Below are 19671 nucleotides of genomic sequence, written 5' to 3'. Positions count from 1 at the left end.
GGGCATCAAAACGGGGGGACAATGGGGCATGACCCCTTCACTTCTTATCTGACATAAGGGCAAGTGACGAGGGACAGGGGGTGGAGAGGAGCAAGCAGGGGACGGAGCCTCGGGGGGAAGGGGTGGTGTGGGGGCAGGGCCACAGTTTGGGCACCAGTAGCCCCTCCATTTTTAGGGAGCTTCTGTCACTCTTGACTGGAGGCAGACTATAGAAGATGGTAGTCCAGCTCAGTCTGGGATGATCAGGGAGGAGAGCGGATGTGTGTTGAAAGCTCCTGCCCAGAAGCAGTCGGAGCCCCAGGTCACAGAGACCAACCATGCCAAGACCCTAGTGAGCTGGGGCTCCGAGGCCCACAGTGGGTAGGAGTTGCCAGAAACCTCGTTCACCCACCAAGTACCTCAAGGAAAAGGAGGACCTGCAGACTACGGAGCAGGGAGACAGGGTAGGAAGAAGTCCAGGAGAACCAAATGTTGGTCTGGTTATGGTACCATTCATCCCCATAACGAGTGGTGCTGATGGTGATACTGGGAAACTGGAGTGTCTGAGGGAATTGCTTATATGACTTCTGGTTAGGTAGTGGGGTAAAACCGAAGTCCTCTCTGTTTAGCTGTTTTGATGTGCCTTAGTAATAAAGGACACCCAGCTTTGGGCTGTAACTGCCCTGCTCTAAGCAATTTGTCCTGAACTGATACTCTCAGTTGTGTCCTGCCAGAGGCCACACTGTTACAATGGCCCGGGCAGATAGACTCATTGCAGCTCTCCGAGACACTGGCCAGAGCCATTAACTGGTGTCACCCTGCCCTGATTGAGGACTTCAGGCCTATAGACTTATTGCTGCTCGGCCTGCCTGCAGGCCTGGGACACTAACTGTGAGCTGATTTTCCCCTGAACTGAAGCATGCCAGAAGTGTCGTAGCGAAGGGGGTGTGGTTTCCCATCCTGACAGACGGGAGAGAGCTGCGACCGCCTTACAATTCCTTACCTGTGAGAACTGTATTTTACTCTCTTTTGAAATTATGATTTGGCACAGCTGGGGTATTTTTCTCATAGCTTTTAACATACAGTTACTGGGATGTGTCCTCTCTGGTAAGCTCCCAAAACTGTAAAAGGAAACTGAGGGCTTGTCTACAGTAACTGGGGGATCATTGAGCAGCGATAGATGCATCAGCAGTCGATTTAGGTGGTCTAGTGAAGACCTACTAAATTGGCTGCAGATCGCTCTCTTCTCAACTCCTGTACTCCACCAGATCAAGGCAAGTAGGGGGAGTTGATGGGAGAGCGTCTCCTGTCCACATCGCGTACTGTGGACACTGCAGTAAGTAGATCTAAGCTACGTTGACTTGAGTTACACTATTCATGTAACTCAAATTGCGTAGCTTAGATCACCTTTTCCCTTTAGTGTAGACAAGGCATTGCATTTGGGTTGGAGGAGTAATTCTGTTAATGACTGTGTGCTTTTTAAGTTTATGGATACACTTGAACAGACAAGAGACCCTAGAGTGCATTCATTTAACATTTTACAAAATGTTGTTTTTAATTACTATTTCCCTTAATTTAAAAATGTTTTTGGAGGGAAATGTATGCACAAGAGGCATTGTTAGCGACCTCTTCTTCTTCTCATAAAGCAAACAAACAAAAAGACCTCATATGATATATTGAGACACAGATGACCACTGGGTTTTTCATCTCATGCGTGATTTAGAAAATAGGAACCAAAACAGATCTATGCCTCACCACAGAAAGCATAACAGTACCGTTTTCACATATACATATAACATAACCTTTCAAATCAATTGTTGGTATTTGCTGTGGGTGGGTTTGGCACCAGTGCTCATTAAATGTGTATTAGAAAGGAGAAGTGTAAGATTGGTTGCCTAGTCTAGAGAATACAAAGGAGGAATTATTCTGAGCTAATCTAATAGTTTTTCTTTCCAAACTGTCATAAAATGTAAAATGCTGAGTGATGGTTTAAAGCAAGACTTATTGCTTGCAGTTTTTCAAGTTAATCTATACATTTCACCAGCCATATTGTAGGTGAGCATCACATGTGACTTTTAACTACAATTTACAAGTTACAAATCCTCTAACTTGTTAGGTCTGATCAAGCTGTATAAAAATAAGAGGCAGTGTTAAACAGTCATCAGTGAACTTACCAACAAAAGACGTTTTAACAGCATGGTTGCATTTAACAATACGGTTTAACAATAGGGTTGCATCCTTCCTTCCAGCATAATTTTCATCAGCAGCATCTTCTGTTGAAACCAGTACTAAACTAAGACATAGGCATAGTTTTGCAATAGACAGAAATGAAAACTTTTGTTCCCTTAACAGGGAGTTAAGGTTTTGGTGACGTACATTTTTTATTAGTACAACAATGGCTAGAGGAGCACAAGGTTGAGTCTTGCTCCTGGATATCTGATTCCTATAGGAGAAATTATAAATAAAGCTGTTTCAAATTGCATTTAAAACTGAGACCCAGCTTGTACAGTGGATGGATATTTAGACTATAAGCTCTTTAGGGCAGGGACTATCCTTTTTTCTGTTTCTACAGTGTTTAACACAACAGGGCCTAGACCTTGGTTGGGACCTTATGTCCCACCACAATATATGTAATACTAAGAGTAAGCAGACACTTACCCCTGAAATTCTGCCCACGGATGCCAATGGGAGCATCCAGTGACTTGAGTTTGGCCCTGAAGCATTAAATCTGCAGTAATTAGTTTCTAAAAATCCAGAATAAATACACAACTGTTTCATTTGCTGCTCAGAACTATGAATTTTGACAAATTTGTCCTGCATTCTGTTTTCTGCTATTACTCTAATAGTCATTGTTACAATAACTGAAAGTAACCTGAAAAGTTATGTAAGAGAAACCTGTACTTCCTTTAATGTACTCCAAGGTCAGTTGAAGGGAGAATTTAAAAAAAAACCTCTGTATAAGAGCAAATACACTGCAGGCTTGTAACTCCCATGACAATAAATGATTTCTTAATAATAGAGTATTTACCCCCTCTCCCAAGAAGATGGTGAAGACTAATAAAAGCTAAACTTCATATTTTTAAAAGCACAACAGACTAGTACACTAGCCTTTCACCCTCAGAGACTTGAGTTCAAATTCTCTTTTTGAGTTAAGAAGGATGGTAATTCCCCATCTAAGGGCACCATAAAAACTGTCTGTTTGGCACAGTAGGAAGTAGCACAAACATGTTCCAAGTCAGGATTGAGGTACATTGACAGAGCTGGGTGAAGAAGTTTGCACAATATCAGGGTCTGCTTTGACTGATGAAAACCAAGGATGAACTCCTGACCCCAATAAAGTCAATAGGAGTTTTAGCAATTGATGTCAGATGGGTCAGGGTTTCCTCACAGGAGTTTTAATCCTTTTTATATGGTCACTAGACTGACTCTCATTTGTCATTTTAAAAAAAATCATAGCCACAAGGCTCCAATTAGTATTACATTTGGACATTAATATATGTGTGCTATTACTATGGTAACACTCAAATAATTTTAAAATCTTAACTATTTAGGCAACACATTTTTATTCAAAATATTCCATATTTGATCTTGAATGCTAATATATTGTATTCACTTTCTCCTTAGTGAAAAACAATTATTTGAACAGTAAGGACCAAGTTAAGCAGAGATAAAGGTACTGTGGTCTAGTGGATATGACGTTGGCCTGGGACTCAGGGCACTTGGGTGCTATTTCCAGCCCTGCCGCTAACTTGCTGTGCGACCTTGAGCAAGTCACCTCACCTCTCTGCTCTTCTCCTGCCAGTTGTCTGTCTTGCCTATTTACGTGGAATGTTCTTAGGGCAAGGGCTGTCTCTTGGGAATGGGCACGGGATGGATCACTTGATGATTACCTGTTCTGTTCATTCCCTCTGGGGCACCTGGCATTGGCCACTGTCAGAAGACAGGATACTGGGCTAGATGGACCTTTGGTGTGACTCAGTATCGTTGTTCTGATGTTCTTATGTCTGTACAGTGCCTTGCACAGGGGGGCCCTGATCTCATTTGGAGCCCTTAGATACTATTGTAACATAAATCGTCATCTCTTTATATTGATGAATTTGAGATAAAATAAAATACCATCTGGCTAACAAAAGACATAATCAGTCGAAAAACGTATTAGAAATATTACAATAAGAAATTTTTGGTAAGAAACTGTTTGTATTTTCTAACCTAAAACATCTGAATGTCTTCTTTTATAGCTGTATGTGTGCTTCCTTCTATTCTGACTACATTATTATTTATGTGTTAACCAACACAATACAACTCATGGTCCCTGCCTCAAAGAGCTCACAATTTCAGATGCATATAAGGACTATATGCAGTACTCTCTAGTGTCATTGTATTGGGAAAAAAAAGTCTCCTTAAGGTATGAATTCCTCCCCTTCTCCTATGCCACAATGATATTTAATATATAGCTTTGTTGTCTAGGCCACAAAATGATCTACTGTGGAATAGATAAAGCAATTTCTCTGCCTTAACTTGAAAGCTGATATGCTGTAGCATACTTTTCTAAAATAAGGCCCTGATCTCACAAACATGTATGCATGTGCATAACTTTACTCATACAAACAGTCCCATTATGCATGTTTGCAGGATTGGGACCCAAGACCTGAAGATATACTATACTCTAGCCTAAATTTGGCAGTTGAACAGTCTCTTGTGTTTTTAAAAAGCACCTTCAATAAGTGCAGGTCACAAACTATTCAAGACTCCCACTTGGGTAAATAAAACCTATAATTTAGTATCCAAGCTTACATAACTTAAAAAAACAAAAACATCATATAAAAAACACAGAACATATTTGCTTATGAAATATATGCGGTCTTGACAGTACATGATACTGCATCTATATAGTTAAAACTGGAAATGCAATTCGCTGTTACACTAAATGTTTCTTTGGTTTAGTTACAAGAGGAAATGAGCATCCTGTGTACTCTTACAATGAATATACTTTAAAGAATGAAAATTAGTTTTAAACATGAAAAAGTTAAATTCTATGGGCCTAATTATAATTCAGGCAAAACTCACTTGGGGATTCTGGCTTAGAAAATACAGGACTGGGCATCTGATCCTTTAACTGCAGTGAATACAGTAAATTTAAATATGGAAATATCTTGGATGTTAAAGCAACATTATAAGTTTTGTACAATGTGACATTGGAATGAGGAGAAACAGGTTTAACGTGTCAGCTAAGGTACTGATCCTGCAGTGAACTCTGCAGTGGCAGATGAGGCTCTACAATAGGCACAGAGGTCAGATCACAAAGAACCCATTGCAGTATCAGAGTATAGTTACAAAAGTTGTATTTTCTTGATCTCTGTGTAAACATCTCAGCAACTCCCACAGTGGACTGACTGGAGGATGAAGTCTGAATTTACATTCCAGCTCAGAGACCGTAATTAAGTATGGGACCTGGCCCTTTCCTCTGAATGAGTTTGCTGTTGCTAACTCTCAGGATTTTATCATAAGTCTCATGATGTTGGGTGTTTTTCTTAAAGTCCAGCTCCTTGCATGTTGTGAATTCATGAGAAACTCAACTTACTTTCTTCTTCTTTTTTTTTTTTTTAAGGGAAGTTTCCAGGCCTCATGGTTGTGGGGGAAAAAAGGTTGAGCTTGTGACCCAAGTTCATCTGAAAGGAACAAAATCTAAAGAGCAGAAAAAAGATCCTTTTTTTAATCTTGTGCTTTTGAAGAACGTGACTCCTGATTTTTGAATGCTTGAGACTGCCAATAGTGAATCTGACGCCCTGATCTTAAAAAGTTTAAGTTAGTGCTTAATTAGATTCCAGAATCTACACTTAGCAAAATTATTTGAACTTTACCCTGGGAAATATTCAGTTCTCATTTAATCTGTTGTATGTAAAGGCATTTCATAATTTAAAATATTACATAAAAATGTGTTTATTTTCTTAAATTCATAAGATTGGTGGTATGCGACTATTTAAATACAAAGGGTAGTATATTATTATGTAGTGTCATATTATGTATAATCAGTAGGGCTGTCAAGCAATTATAAAAATTAATCACAATTAATTGTGCTATTAAACAATAACAGAATATGATTTATTTAAATATTTTTGATGTTTTTTACATTTTCAAATATATTGATTTCAATTACAACAGAATACAAAGTGTACAGTGCTTCACCAGCCATCAGCCATTGTTGTGAAAGGTCTAAGAGCAGATTTCTGGTTCTTTGGCAGTTCTGGTGGAGGTGTCCCTGTAGCTCTGACTATAGCATTGTCAGGAGAGCTGCCCAAGCCTGATTAAGAAAAACAGAGATGTTCCAATTTAGCATCAAATAAACATTTTACGAAACTTAACTTTACCATCTCTCTCACCCACACCTATGTATTTGCTTAAACTACAAAACCTCATAAAATAACCAGACCAATAAGCAAAATATATTTACTGGGCTTATATTTACAGCTGTTGATGCTGATGGATTTGCCTTTTCAGCTGTCTCTTTCCTTTTTCTTTTGAGCTTGTTTACCTTCATAGAGAAGCTGTGAGATTATTCCCACAAAATGACAATGTTATAAATGGAGTAACTGTTCCTATTATAATTCTAAAAGCCCCTGTTGACATGGGTTATGAAACCATATCCTGATTTCAGAGGACCTGTCAACAAAAGGTTCAGCTACATGCTAGCTGTATGAAGATGGTGGAATGTGCATTTGGCAGATTAAAAGGCTGCTGGCACAGCCTTCAAAATCATTTGGAATCCAGTGTCATTAATGAAGTCCACAATATTGAGGATTGCTGTGCCCTACACAATGTTTGCAAAGAGAAGGGGGAACCTTTTCATCAGGAATGGAATCAGGACACTGCTGACAGCTGAACCAGTACACACAACCAGACAGTGGTTACTCATGCAATGGAAATCTGAGATCCTTAGAATAATAAGAGCTCAATAATATAATGGGTATGCCTGGTCCCATTCATGAGGGGTAATGAAATGGTATTTGAAGTGGTTGTGTGTGTGATCCTTCTTGTAAATGTGTAGGTATTGTATATCATGAATTCTGTAAATACTTCGATAACATACATTATGCATGTTATCCATACTGGCAATGTGCTGCCATTTACAGGTTATGGATTACTGTGATGGCAGTTTGTATATGTTTATTATGAAACTTTGAGATTAGGTATTTGATGAAATTCATTAAAGTCTGTGCCACTTTTACCACTACCTATAATAAAATTTGTTACTCTTGCCTTCTGTACAAATCCAACATTTTATTTCACATAGGTATTTACAAGCTGCAACAACCAGTAATGCAGACCAGCTGACCTCTCTCCAAGAATGTATCTGCCAGTCTCTCCTCATGCTGTGCAGCCTCTGTGTCTTTCTTCCCTGCAAATATCCTTATCCTTTTGGTGGTTGAGTTGGAACCTGGAATTTGTTTAATCAAGCAGGTCTCCCATTAGCTCATCCTAGACTCTTTCTCTTCCCCACAGTAAGGTGGTTCAGGCACCCAGGCTTCAGGTGACATGATTTATCCTGTGGAGGTGGAAGGCCCTTGAAAAGAGGGAAACAGAGAACATTATTGCCTGAGCATGGTAAAAAAATACATTGGAAACAAATGGTTACATAAAAAATAAAATCGTAACTCAGAATCTACAGCCTGGACTTCAAAAACAAGGGATGTCTCTGTGACGATCCACAGGGCTAGGGCCTAGGTCAGATAGTCCCTGAGCATCTGCTGTATCCACACCACCACCCAACAACTTTGACAGAGCAGCAACTGACTGACTGTGAGTCCTGTGGGACCAAGCACCACTGAACTACAGAGATGCTGACTGGGAGAGCCTATTGCATTCACTAGTTGGCTGAAGCATGTTATTTAAAGCCTAAGAGAGGAACATCTGGAGGCATCCAATTCACTCCTGATACATTGTATTGCTCCTGGTTTCTGGCCCCAATCCTGCTTCTGATACCTAATCTGGCTTCTGGTTCCTAGTCCTCTGCTCCTGCATTCTCACCCTGCCTCTGTTTCACTAATCCTACTTTGGCTGACTCACATGGCTCTGATCTGGTGTGGCTTGACTTGACTCCAACCTGATCATATGGCTTGACACTAATACAGACTGCTGGTTTGGGCTTAGACCCTCTAGACTGAACTGGGACAATGTCCCCACAAATCCAGGCCCCAGGCTTGACCCAGGCCCTGTAGCGAGGGTCCTGACAATTTCTTTGCACTCCAAGATACACCAGACCAATCCTTTGTCTTTATTCATAAAGAAGACACCCCCTTGCTATTTGTTTCACCCTGTAGATTTCCTTTCTTGTAGATTTCACAATGTCTCAATTGGCACCTGCTCAGTGTACAAATAGACACAAAGTGTGAGGCATACAGTTGACAAATGGCCAGAAAGGGAAACAGGTGTCAGTTACCTCCTGCTTGAGGGGAATATCTCTAAGAGATGTCACCTCCTGGTGACCTGCCTTAACTCCAACACTTTAAGAGCATAATTTTCAGTATAGATACACAACTCCTTAAATATAGATACACAACTCCATACATTTTCCAATGACTATGATGACCAGAGGGCTACTGGCTCTAGGTAGAGATTTCACAAGCCGCCTTTACATGAACTATTATGCAGATATCCAACCCAGGGGATCCTGTAAAACTTTGTGCATCCCCTGTGCCCTCTGCCAGTTGGCACCAAGGGATCCCTGGGTCACAGTATTGCATTGCTGTAGTCCAGCCAAGAGGTGATGAAGGCATGAATAACTGAGGCCAAGTCTTTGTCTGCCAGGATGCAATGGTGTCTTCTAGCCAACAGGAGGAGATGGTAGAAAGCGTTACTTCTGGCTGCTGTGATGTGAGAGCTCAACATCACCAAGGGATCCAAGAGTATTACTGGGTGATCACATGCCCCCAAATCAGCATTTAGGCTTCTGGCATAAAATAATGATAAAATTCTGAGAGACCACACAAAGAAGCTTTCTGTGAGTTGTATGCTCCCAGTCTTGTATGTTGATTTGCTGGTCTCTGAAGTTAGTCACAGCAAGATTAGAATGCTGTCTTAAAAGGCTACTAAACTGCATCTCGCATTCAGAAGATGTGAATGCTGCATGCTTCAATGTTGATTTTGGGATAGACTAGCAACTGAATATGTTTACAGATGTTTGCACGATTATATGCAATTCATGGGCACAAAGAAGTCTATGAAGTTTCCACCACTTTAGAATTTCTCTGCATTTATTTTGACATTCAGCAGAAGGGACGCCAGAGTACAGAACCTTGGAAGATGACTGCTCATAACCAGCACAAATATTTATTGATATCAAAATTATAAAAATAGGGTGAGAAATGTAACAGAAAATATAAATACATTATTAATCCCAGTCTTCTCTTTTTTGCTGTTGCCAGTGTAGACTAACTACTTGCTCTGGTCTTTGCTGAAATGTTCGGTCTGATCTTGAACCCTTTGCTTTATAAAGAAGTTTTTTAAGTTGATAGTTGGATGGCAACCCATCCTCTACCCCACTATTGGCTCCTGAATACTTCTTAGCAAAAATCAGTGCCTTTAGTATATGAAGTAAGCCACATCATAGCGACAGTTGGCTAGAACTGAAGTATCCAGGGTAGGTTTGTTCAGTGTTGATTGAACTATTGCGTGTTTAAATGTGAAAGGGAAGATTCCTCTCTGAACAAGGCATTGGCTATTTTCGTTAGGAGTCACAGTCACACCAGTTGTTCATGACTCTCACAGACCAGGAAGGGCATGGGTCAGATTCACAAATCTTGGATCGGGGTTCCTTTATGATGTCCAGAACGTTTTGACTAGTGAATGTACGACCAAGCAGCTCTCCGAAGACCATGAGCAAGACAATAATCACAGACATATGATTCTTCCTAAGGTTCCCATACCTTCTTTACGCCCACTGCCACAATTCTGGGGTGGTTCCCAGATCTAGTCTGTGTCTAACCAACCATTCTTTGAAATGCCATTATAACCTCCTTTTGTGTGAGCTTGAACATTTCTAATATTTTCTCTCCTTTGGAAAATAAATTTGTCTGCACCCTCAGCCTTCCTTTTTCCCTTGAGAAATAATATAATCTGTCTACAGTCCTAATTTTCTATAACCGATATTATTTTACAGGTCTTGTTTTGCTGACCTCTTTTTCTTTATACAGTGTATCTGCAGCATAATATTTCTTGTAAAATCTTTCATTTTATTTTTTATTGTAGGTCCTATTATTTTTTACAATGGACAGAGTTCCATTAACTTGACATTTGGCCTGATGATTTGACTTACTTTACACTAAGTCAGACACTGAAGAGAAGTAATAGACAAATATGTATATGCTGGGTTTTTTAATACTACTAAGATGGTGGGATCATACCTTCTTCTATGATGACATTTGGGGAGAAGGAAAAAACACCTTTACCAATTCCATTGTGGAAAATACAGATCCACTGAAAACCATGGGCATCTGGGTGGGGGCCTTATCTATATTTTAGTTCAACTTTCAGTGAGAGAGGGGATCTCAAGAATAAAGGTCACTAACACACACTTCTGACATGCTCCAAAAACTTGTGTTTTGGAGAGACGGTAAAATTTAGTAGACAATATTTATAATGAGAAAATTCTTTTGCTGAATGTTTTCTTCTAAGTGTGAATAAAGTTTAACACATTATAAGCAAATGAACTATTTGTTTTTTCCTGACAGCTGCTGGGATAATCTGCAGACAGGAAAGTGAAACGGCCCCCTCTAAACTACATCTGTTAACTGACGCCTGATCTACACTACAAGGTCACTCACTGCAAGGCAGCTTACGTCGACCTAACTACGTAAGGGCAAGTCTGCACTTAAAACACTTATTGGCACAGCTGCGCTCATGCAGCTGCGCTGCTGAAACACTTTAATGAAGATGCTCTAAACTGACAGGAGAGAGCTCTCCCATAGGTGTAGTTAATCCACCTCCCTGAGAGGCAGCAGTTATGTCGATGGGAGAAGCTATCCTGCCGACAGCGCTGCCTACATGGGTGGTTAGGTCAGTAAAATTAAGTTACTCAGGGGTGAGGATTTTTCACACACCCAAGCAACATAGTTATACCAATATGGCTTTGTAGTGTAGACCAGACCTAAGTGTTAGCTAACATTTCGCTCCCCGCGACATAACTGCCCCGCTAGGCTGACTTAATAACTCCACCTCCAAGAGAGGCATAGAGTCAACGCCAATGTAGTTAGGTTGACACAGTGTCAGTGCAGACACTTCGTTACTTACATCAACTGTTACTGGCTTTCAGTATGCCCCACACTGACAGTACAGTTGGTACAAGTGCTCCTGGTGAGGACGCGCACTGCTGACACAAGGAGCATAGTGCGGATATGCAAAAGCGATTTAATTATTGCAATGGCTGTATGCCGACGTAACTCTGGTTGACATAATTTTGTAGTGTAGACATGCCCTGACTTTGTTGGCTTTGGTTAACAAATGGTTTTTAAGTCTGGCAGCCAACAATGATACTGCTTCCTTCCCCAGAACTGAAGAGCTCGGTATAGCTTGAAAGCTTGTACCTTCCACCAACAGAAGTTAATCCAATAAAAAGATATTACCTCACCTACCTTGTCTCTGTCATATCCTGGGACCAACATGGCTACAACACTGCAACCAACAACATTTCACTTTTGTTTATGACCTAGGATAGCAAATGATAGTCCTCTGTTACTGGTCTTGCTGGTTTTCTTGCAAAGTAAATCTGATTCCCCAACTGTGCCTTTGTAACTAGTTTGGGCAATTCTTCCTCCTAGCTCTCTATGCAGTAGTATATGCCAGATTGTATTGTTCACACGCTACTGGTGCCACACTTTGTGCATTACCAGTCACTCAGGCCTGATCTACACTGAAAAGTTATATTGGCATAGGTTTGTTGGTCAGGGGTGTGAAAAGAAAACCCACACCTGTGACTGATGTAGCTATGCTGATATATCTCCCAGTGGAGACACAGCTATATTGACAAAAGAGAGTTTCTATTAACATAGCTAACTTTGTTTGAGGAGGTGATGTTTCTACAACCAACAGAAAACCCCCTTCTATTGGTGAAGGCTGCATCTACATTACAGAGCTATGCTGCCACAGCTAAGCTTGTATAGTCTCTGGGCTTGTCTACACTTACAGCACTGCACCATTGTAGCGCTTAGTGAAGATGCTACCTATGCCAATGGGAGAGCTTCTCCTGTTGGCATAGGTAGCTATGTCAATGAGAGAAGCCCTGTCAACACAGTGCTATTTACGAGGGGGTTAGGTGAGTATACCTACATTGTTTTCCACATCCCTGAGTGACATAGTTATACTGACATAAGTTAGTAGTGTACACCAGCCTCTGTCATATAGACACACTCTTATATTGATTTAAAATTGGCTTATATCAATTTACATTATGAAATAAGCCACTCTGAAACAGAAAAAGGACTGTTTACATACAAACTTGTACCAGTCTAGCTGAAATAGGTTTACAAACACACTTTTAGCCAAATCAGTGCAAGTTTGTATGTTGACAAAATCTTACAGCTGCAAGCTAAACTGATATATGCCAGGTTTAAACTGAAGTAAGAGAGTCCACACAGGGTTTTGCAGCAATATAACTTAATTGGTTTAAAATACCCTTTTATTAAACTGGTAGTTTTGTGTGCAGAACAGGCCTCATCCTTGCAGAAAACTGTACTCAGCCAATAACAACAGGAGCAAAGTACAGGAGCAAAGGTGTGAACTCACCCCATTCATCACAGTAAATTGTGGACTATTTATCTACTTCAGAGTTTATTACAAACCATTAAAACGCTAACAACTTTCCTTTTCTTAAAGAAAACAAACAAAGAAGGCAAATACACAAAAGCTATGTACTTGCAACGTTAATGTTCTACAATTAAACACACAAAGCAAAGGAATACAGCAGTTAAGGTTCTTGAATTAACATTAACTTGCTCACATTGTGCATACAGATTTGTGATTACTGGTTAGGCTACTAAATACACACTATGTGCAAAACAGAGTTCATGTTTCTGTGAGAACCTTACTTTTTGCATTCCTTGACTTTGTTCAAATATGTAACCTTAATGTTTCATTAATCTAAATTTTTTCGCTAAAGCCCCAATCCTACAATCTGACCAAGTCTCCTCATTGTGTGTCAGACTTGCTGCCCCACCCACCCTCATTCTTTCCTAGGAAGTGTATTTAACAGAGCAGCTGCCCTCCTACCCCCACCAATTCCAAAGGGTGTGTGGGTGTCTAAGGCTATGTCTACACTGGGATAAAAAGCCTGTGACAAGTGCAGGTCAGTTTACTTGGGCTCACAGGGCTCAGGTTCTGGGGCTAAAATATAGCTGTGTAAATGCTCGGGCTGGAGCCCGAGTTCTGGGACCCTCCATCCTCACAGGGTCCCAGAGTTATGGCTGGTTAGTCTCTAAGGTGCCACAAGTACTCCTTTTCTTTTTGCAAAGACAGACTAACACGGCTGCTACTCTGAAAAGAGTTATGGCTGGAGCCCAAGCCTGAACCTCTACACAGCCATTTTTAGCCCCACAACCTGAGCCAGGCAAGCCCAAGTCAGCTGACCTGGGCCAGCCATGGGTCTTTTAACCCATGTAGGCATACCCTAGGAACTTCTGCCCTCCTACCCCCACCTCAGGGCTTGTCTATACAGCAGTGCAGCTGCACTGTTGTAGTGTTAAGAGACCTGGTCCACACTACAAAGTTAGCAAGTCAGTTTATGTCAACCTGTGTTTACACTAAAATTTCGCTCCTGCCGTAACTGCCCTATGGCAACTTACCTCCATGTGAGGTGTAGAGTCAATATTGATGTAGTTATATCAAAGCAGTGTCAGTGTACACACTGTGTTGCTTACATTGACTGTTACTGGCTTTCAGAAGCTGTCCCAAAATTCCTCGCAGTGACAGTACAATCTGTACAAGTGCTCCTGGTGAGGATGCGCACCGCCAACACAAGGAGCAAAGTGATGCACAAGTGATGTAATTACTGTCACAGCTGTATGCCGCCATAAGTTAGGTTGACTTAATTTTGTAGTGCAGACATGCCCTCAGTGTAGACATATCTATGCCAATAAAAGGGGTTTTCCCATTGGCATAGATAATCCACCTCCCTGAGAGGCCGCAGCTAGGAGGACAGAAAAATTCTTCTATCTCACTAGTGTTGTCTACACAGGGACTTAGATCAGCTTAGCTGTCACTCAGGGGTGTGGATTTTTCACACCCCCTCGTGATGTAGCTGGATCCATCTAATTTTCTAGCATAGCGCAGGAGCCCTCACAGCTGCTGCCCGGCTACCCCCTATATGTGTGTGTGTGTCTGTAACAGAGCTGCTGCCCCCTGTCTCCTTGGGAAAGGGAAGTGGGTGGAAAGGTAACAATCCTAATACCCCTCCCCGCCCCATTCTCTACCAGGGAGCGGGTGTTTAAGGGAGCTGCTCCCTCCGCCCCAGGGGAGTATCAGACCCCATATCCGCCCCCTCCTGTGCAGTGTGTGTGACCGAGCTGCTGCCCCCTCACGTTAGGGGATCACTAATTAGGGCCCCGCTGTCTCCAGGGCTCCCGTTCCCCTCCAGCTCTCTCCCGCGGGGGAGGCCGCTGCCTGTCGCAGGCCCGGCTCCCTGCTGCCGCAGCGCCCTGGCCTCCCGCCGGGGTTAAGCGCGGAGACAGCGAGGCCCAGGAGCCGGGCTGGCCCGAGGGGAAGGAAGGCGTGAGGCACCAGCAGCAGCAGCAGCTCTTATCGCGGGGCCGGGCCTTTCCCGGGAGGCGGAGGGAGCCGAGCGAGCCGCTCTCCTCGCCGCAGAGCCGGGCCTGGACGCGCCACCCTCGCCGTCTCGCCCTGGTTCCGGTTGCCAGGCCGGGCGGCGGCGGCGGCGGCGGGCGGGTCAGAGGGTAAAGGTCGCTCCCCCAGCATCCTCCGTGCTGGATACTCAGCCATCTTGGATCCGCGGGACAAGAAAATTCATGCGGTGAGTTCGGCCCCCATTATTTTCTGGCCCCCTCCCCGCGGCGCGCTCTGCCCGCTGCCTCCCAACCGGGCCCGCAGGCGCTGGCGGCGGGGCCCCTGGCGGCCCGGGCCCGGCTCCGGGGTCCCTGGGCCCGGCCGCAGCCAGCCGGGTTTCCGTTTGCTTTTGTCTCCGAGGGAGAGAGAGGGGGGGACGCGCAACGTCTGAGTCGGGAGCGGAGCCCTTAGGCCTAGCCCAGGCAGCGGCCCCGGCCTCCTCCGCCATCTCCGGCCGCGGCGGCGGCGCCCGAGCCCCGCTGTGCGGGGAGGGAAAGGCCGTCACCGCGGGAGGCGGCAGAGCCCGGGCCCGCACCCTGGGGCCTCCTCATCCTCTGTGGCACTTCACACGGCCCCGGCGTCCCTTGCTGCTCGCTGCCCCTTGCCCTGGCCGCTGCCTCCCCGTCCACCCGCGGTGTCCGCCTCCTGCCTCTCCTCCGCCCCGCTCCCGCCTGTGTCCTAGTGTCTCTTCCCCGAAGCCCGTGGCCTAGTTGTGGTTCCTGATACCCTGCAGCCCCGTCGTACATTCGGCTTGCTTAGGTGTGTGAGGATATAAGTTGGTGGTAATGTCTGTCCCCCCGTCTGTTCCCCCCCCCCCATGTGCCTTTTGGCTCCGGGTTAAGAAACCGATGGAGCGAAATCTGCCACCCACCGACTCTGCTGCTGCTGCTGGCTTTTCTTTATAGGCGATGCTGGGGTTTTGCTGTTTATCAGTGTAGCCTTGTGGCCTGTTATGTGTGTCCCTTGGGTGCAGAGAGGGGGTGAAATAGGGTTAATTATTTTTTGGTGTACTCTCCATAGCCTTTCTGGGGGAGGCTGAGATGATGTCGGAACAGGTTCTGATCCTCCCTCAGAAATGTTTGTTAAACAAACTTGAAGCAAACTGAACCACTTCCTCTGAGTGCTGTCTGTGTCAGATGATGTCTCGTCTTCCTGTGTGTGGTGGTGTTTCTGCTTTGAAGCAGCTTTCAGTGTGAGCCAGTGCTAATGGGAACATGCAGATACAGTAAGGGAGAGTTAATTCGTGTGTTTACAATTGTAGCTGTGTGCACATATTGAAATTTGCAAACCAAAAAATGATGCATCTGTTACTTAAACTTTTATTCTAATTCAAGTTACTTGTAACTTTAGTTTAGATATTTTGTAGTACTCTGTCCAAAACCCACCACATAATTATGTCATTGTGGATCAGCAGTGTTTACTTTTTTAAAAATTTACTGCCAAAATTGTGGTGTTATATTGGCTTTTTATTTCATATATAAAATGTAGAGATCTCCCTTTTGATTCCTGGGTGGGAAGTGAATTAAGTCCACGAAGGAACAAAACATTCATATTGCCTGTACAGCAGTAACATCTGGTGGAAGTGATTGGCTGCTGGGCTTAACTCAGCAATAGGGGAGCTTAAAGTTTATCAAACTTGCTGTCACGTCAGTCAATAGACAGGTTTCTGGAAACATGGATGCAGTTCAAACTGTTAAGATGTATGCAGAGCAGAACACCCAAATATAATTATTTAGGTTTTCATTGCAAAGATTCCTTTATTTGGACCTGAGAGTGGATTTACGCACTACGTCCTTTGATTTTTTTTTCTGTGATCGTATTTTTCAGTGTAGTCTATTGTTGATCAAAGCATGCCTGATCCAGTTCTTGAGGACTGCACTATTTTATAACATCATAATTGTTTGTGTGGAGAATTCCAGCGGACACATGCTAGGCTTCCAGATTTCAACGTGCTAGATCCTTTTGGTATTATAAAGTTATAAACTATGAAGGAATTTGAGTACAAGAACTGGCATACCATTCATTAGAAGGCAGTATTTCACCCCCCCCCCCCGAAGCTGATAATAAGGCTAACATGGGCGGGGGGGTCCTCCTTATCTGTGTTGTTTTGTTGTCATTTCTTTCTGAGATTTGTCTAATGCCTTTGGCTAAGAATTTTAAAAGTGACTAGTGATTTTGGGCACTTCAGTTTCTAAATGCCGAACTTGAGATGCTTGCTTTATTTTATTTTATTTTTTTAAAAAGAGGGTGAGTATTTAGTACTTGAAAATCAGGCCCATTAAGGTTTCTCCAATTGGCAGACAAAAATGGAGGTCTCAGAAATCACTCTTGACTTTTGAAAATCTTGGCCTTTGTCTCTAGCTTGTGTTAAGAGTTAGGTATGCCATTTAAGCAGGTACTTGACGTTAAATCTGAAATCAGAAACTTTCATTTTTAGGATTCAGTTTTACACAGTTTATATGGGTGCAGGATACTCTGTACATCAGTTCATTGTATCATAGTCTTAATTTTTATAGATATTTTTATATTTGAAAAATATACTTTTTACATCACTCAACTTTAATCTGTTCAAGAATTCTGTAACTTTTTCAACTTACCTGCCTTCAGGGTTGAATGGTATCAGTCACTAAACCGACAATGTACTGTTGCTTTCGTTTTACCTTTAACCTGCATCAGACTTTCTGACTTGATCTAAAATATTGAGCCTAATATTAATTGTAGTTAGATTCTTCTGTCAAAAATGCATGTGCAAATCTCACTGAAATCTATAGGAATTGTGCACAAGTATTCAAGGACAGAATTTGGCCTTAAGCACTGCAGAATCCCTGTTGTTTTAAAGTGCTGTTTAAATAAATCTATAATCCAACCTGTTACTCGTTTGTGAAGATCTGTGTGCTAATTAAAGAATAAATGGTAGTTCCTACTTTTTCTTTAATTGTTGGTAAAACACTTGTCACATTTAGAAATATACAAAACAAATATTAGTTTAGATAGAGGGACAAATTTTCAGTGCTCTTGCCTAAGCCCATATAGAAGTGATATGCTATGTACTAATCTAAACAAAACTGAATTTCATTTGGGAGAAGAGGGAAACAAACAAAAAAGCAGTTTATCATCAGATATACAGGATAAGTCAGTCATTTTTATAATTAATGCAGAAATCACACAGTTTGATACATATTGACAAAAACCAAGACATTAAAAATTAAGTTAAGCTTGAATCTTCTGGCCTTCATTAGCTTATGTCAGAATCTTAATATATTTTTAAAATAGTGTTAGGCATTTGATAAAGTCATCAATGACATTTTACAGATGCATTTGTAGTTGAAAAGTCTTCTGATGTTTCAAATATACTGTATCCAGAGAATCAGACTGGCTTGTTTTGGTTCCAGTTTCCTGGGTAGAGGTCAAAGTGTTGTGTTATACCATAAATAAGACTATATGACTAAAATTGAGGGCATTATATTGGTCTGTTGGCGATGGCTCTGATCCTGGAAACGCTTATGCGTGTGCTCAACTTTAAGTGTGCAAGTAGCCTTGCTGACTTATTTAGGTCTATGAATTTGCATAAGTGTTTGCAGGATTGGGATCTAGATACGTATTGATGACGTTCTGAAAACTTAAAAAAATATATTGTCTGTCCAGATCAAAGTTCGTATCACTGAGCTTTATTATAACATTAAAAGATCTGTGTTCTTTAAAAAGTGAAATTATTGCACAGACTATTTTAAAATGCTGCTAACCCTTTACTGTGGGGAATATAAGGGGGAGAGTTGACAAGAGCCATGTCTATGTTGAATTAGTGGTTACAATTAATTTTGTATGTAAACTATTTTTGAGATTCAGTATTGCTGAAATAAAAGTACTATTTTGTTTGTACACCTTTTGAAGTAAAATCTAACTCAAAATATCTTTTGAATTTAAGGAAAAATTAATATTGTTTTTGTAAAGAAGGATCCCAAAATGTCTTACAAGTATGCACAGGTTGCCAGGTTTTAGGCTTAGGCAGGTAAAAGGGTAGGTGGTATCCTCTGAAAATTTTTGATGACAGAAGTGCTTATGACGCCTAATTTACACTAGAAAAGTTTGTCGGTATAGCTGTATCCTCCTCGTATAGATGCATCTTAAGCTAGCAAAAGATTGTTTTTGCTGGGATAGGTTATACTAGTTCCCTGAAAGAAGTAACCTACGCGGGAAAAGGCACCTTCTGTTGGTATAACTGCATCTAAAATAAAGCTTTTGCTGGGACAGAAATGCCTTTAAAAAATCACACCCCCTAACTGACAAAAGTTACCAGCAAAAGTTTCTAATGTAAACCTGTCCTCTATCCCTCTCATATGAAAAAATTTAATGGGCACTTGTCTCAAGCTTTAGTAGAGAGAGAACCGGTGACAGAATATCAGGCAGTAGCTTGAAGACTGTTATGCTGCTTGTAACAATGTACAAATGAATTACACATCATTACTGAATATGTGCAGTACCACCCCATTAGCCTGTTATTGCTGTGGAGTGTATCAACAGCTGCAAATTTTTAAAAAAATCCTTCATTCTTCTGATAAATTTTGTCATGTTTCACTGAATTTCATCTCTTGCTAATACCTTTTAGGTATGTCTAGTTTTATTAATATTAGCAAGCTATAATTTTATAAGTTGCTTAGTACTGACGCTGCTGTGCACTGTACAGTACACAAAAATAAAGATAATTCCTGCCCTGCAGCTCTTAAAATAAACTGTACAGCTGCACAAGTAAAAGGACACCATATTTTTCATAGTTTTTTATTTCTAAGTTGTTTATAATACCTTCTACAAACTTGAAAATGATGTGGTGGTGGAGATTGTTACTGGTATTATGGTACTACCGAT

At 41.8% G+C, this 19671-nt stretch overlaps 1 protein-coding gene and 1 long non-coding RNA gene across 6 annotated transcripts in view; one reads left to right on the top strand and one right to left on the bottom strand.

The window, feature by feature from the left end:
* Positions 1 to 6051: 6051 nt before the first annotated feature.
* LOC311511932 lies at positions 6052 to 14825 on the bottom strand. Of its 2 annotated transcripts, XR_014709368.1 has the most exons (3): positions 14746 to 14825; positions 7313 to 7540; positions 6052 to 6280 (listed from the first exon to the last, which is right to left on the bottom strand). It is a non-coding gene; the product is annotated as an uncharacterized lncRNA (long non-coding RNA). The 2 variants fall into 2 exon arrangements; XR_014709369.1 differs by lacking the exon at positions 14746 to 14825 and having other exon boundaries at positions 7313 to 9211.
* The window catches only part of CNOT2 (CCR4-NOT transcription complex subunit 2), a 159751-nt gene continuing 154882 nt past the window's right edge, over positions 14803 to 19671 (top strand). For 2 of the 4 annotated variants that reach the window (XM_084612859.1, XM_084612858.1), the window contains exon 1: positions 14866 to 14995. The gene's annotated coding sequence lies outside the window, so the exon portion shown is untranslated. Of the gene's footprint in view, positions 14996 to 19671 lie in introns of all 4 variants that reach the window. The other 2 variants (XM_084612860.1, XM_084612861.1) reach the window with 2 other exon arrangements.

This window comes from Lepidochelys olivacea (genome assembly GCF_965140295.1).
Source record: "Lepidochelys olivacea isolate rLepOli2 genome assembly, chromosome: 1".
Lineage (NCBI taxonomy): Eukaryota > Metazoa > Chordata > Testudines > Cheloniidae > Lepidochelys > Lepidochelys olivacea.
Note: the sequence above shows the minus strand (reverse complement) of the source record. Positions and strands in the feature narration are given on the sequence as shown.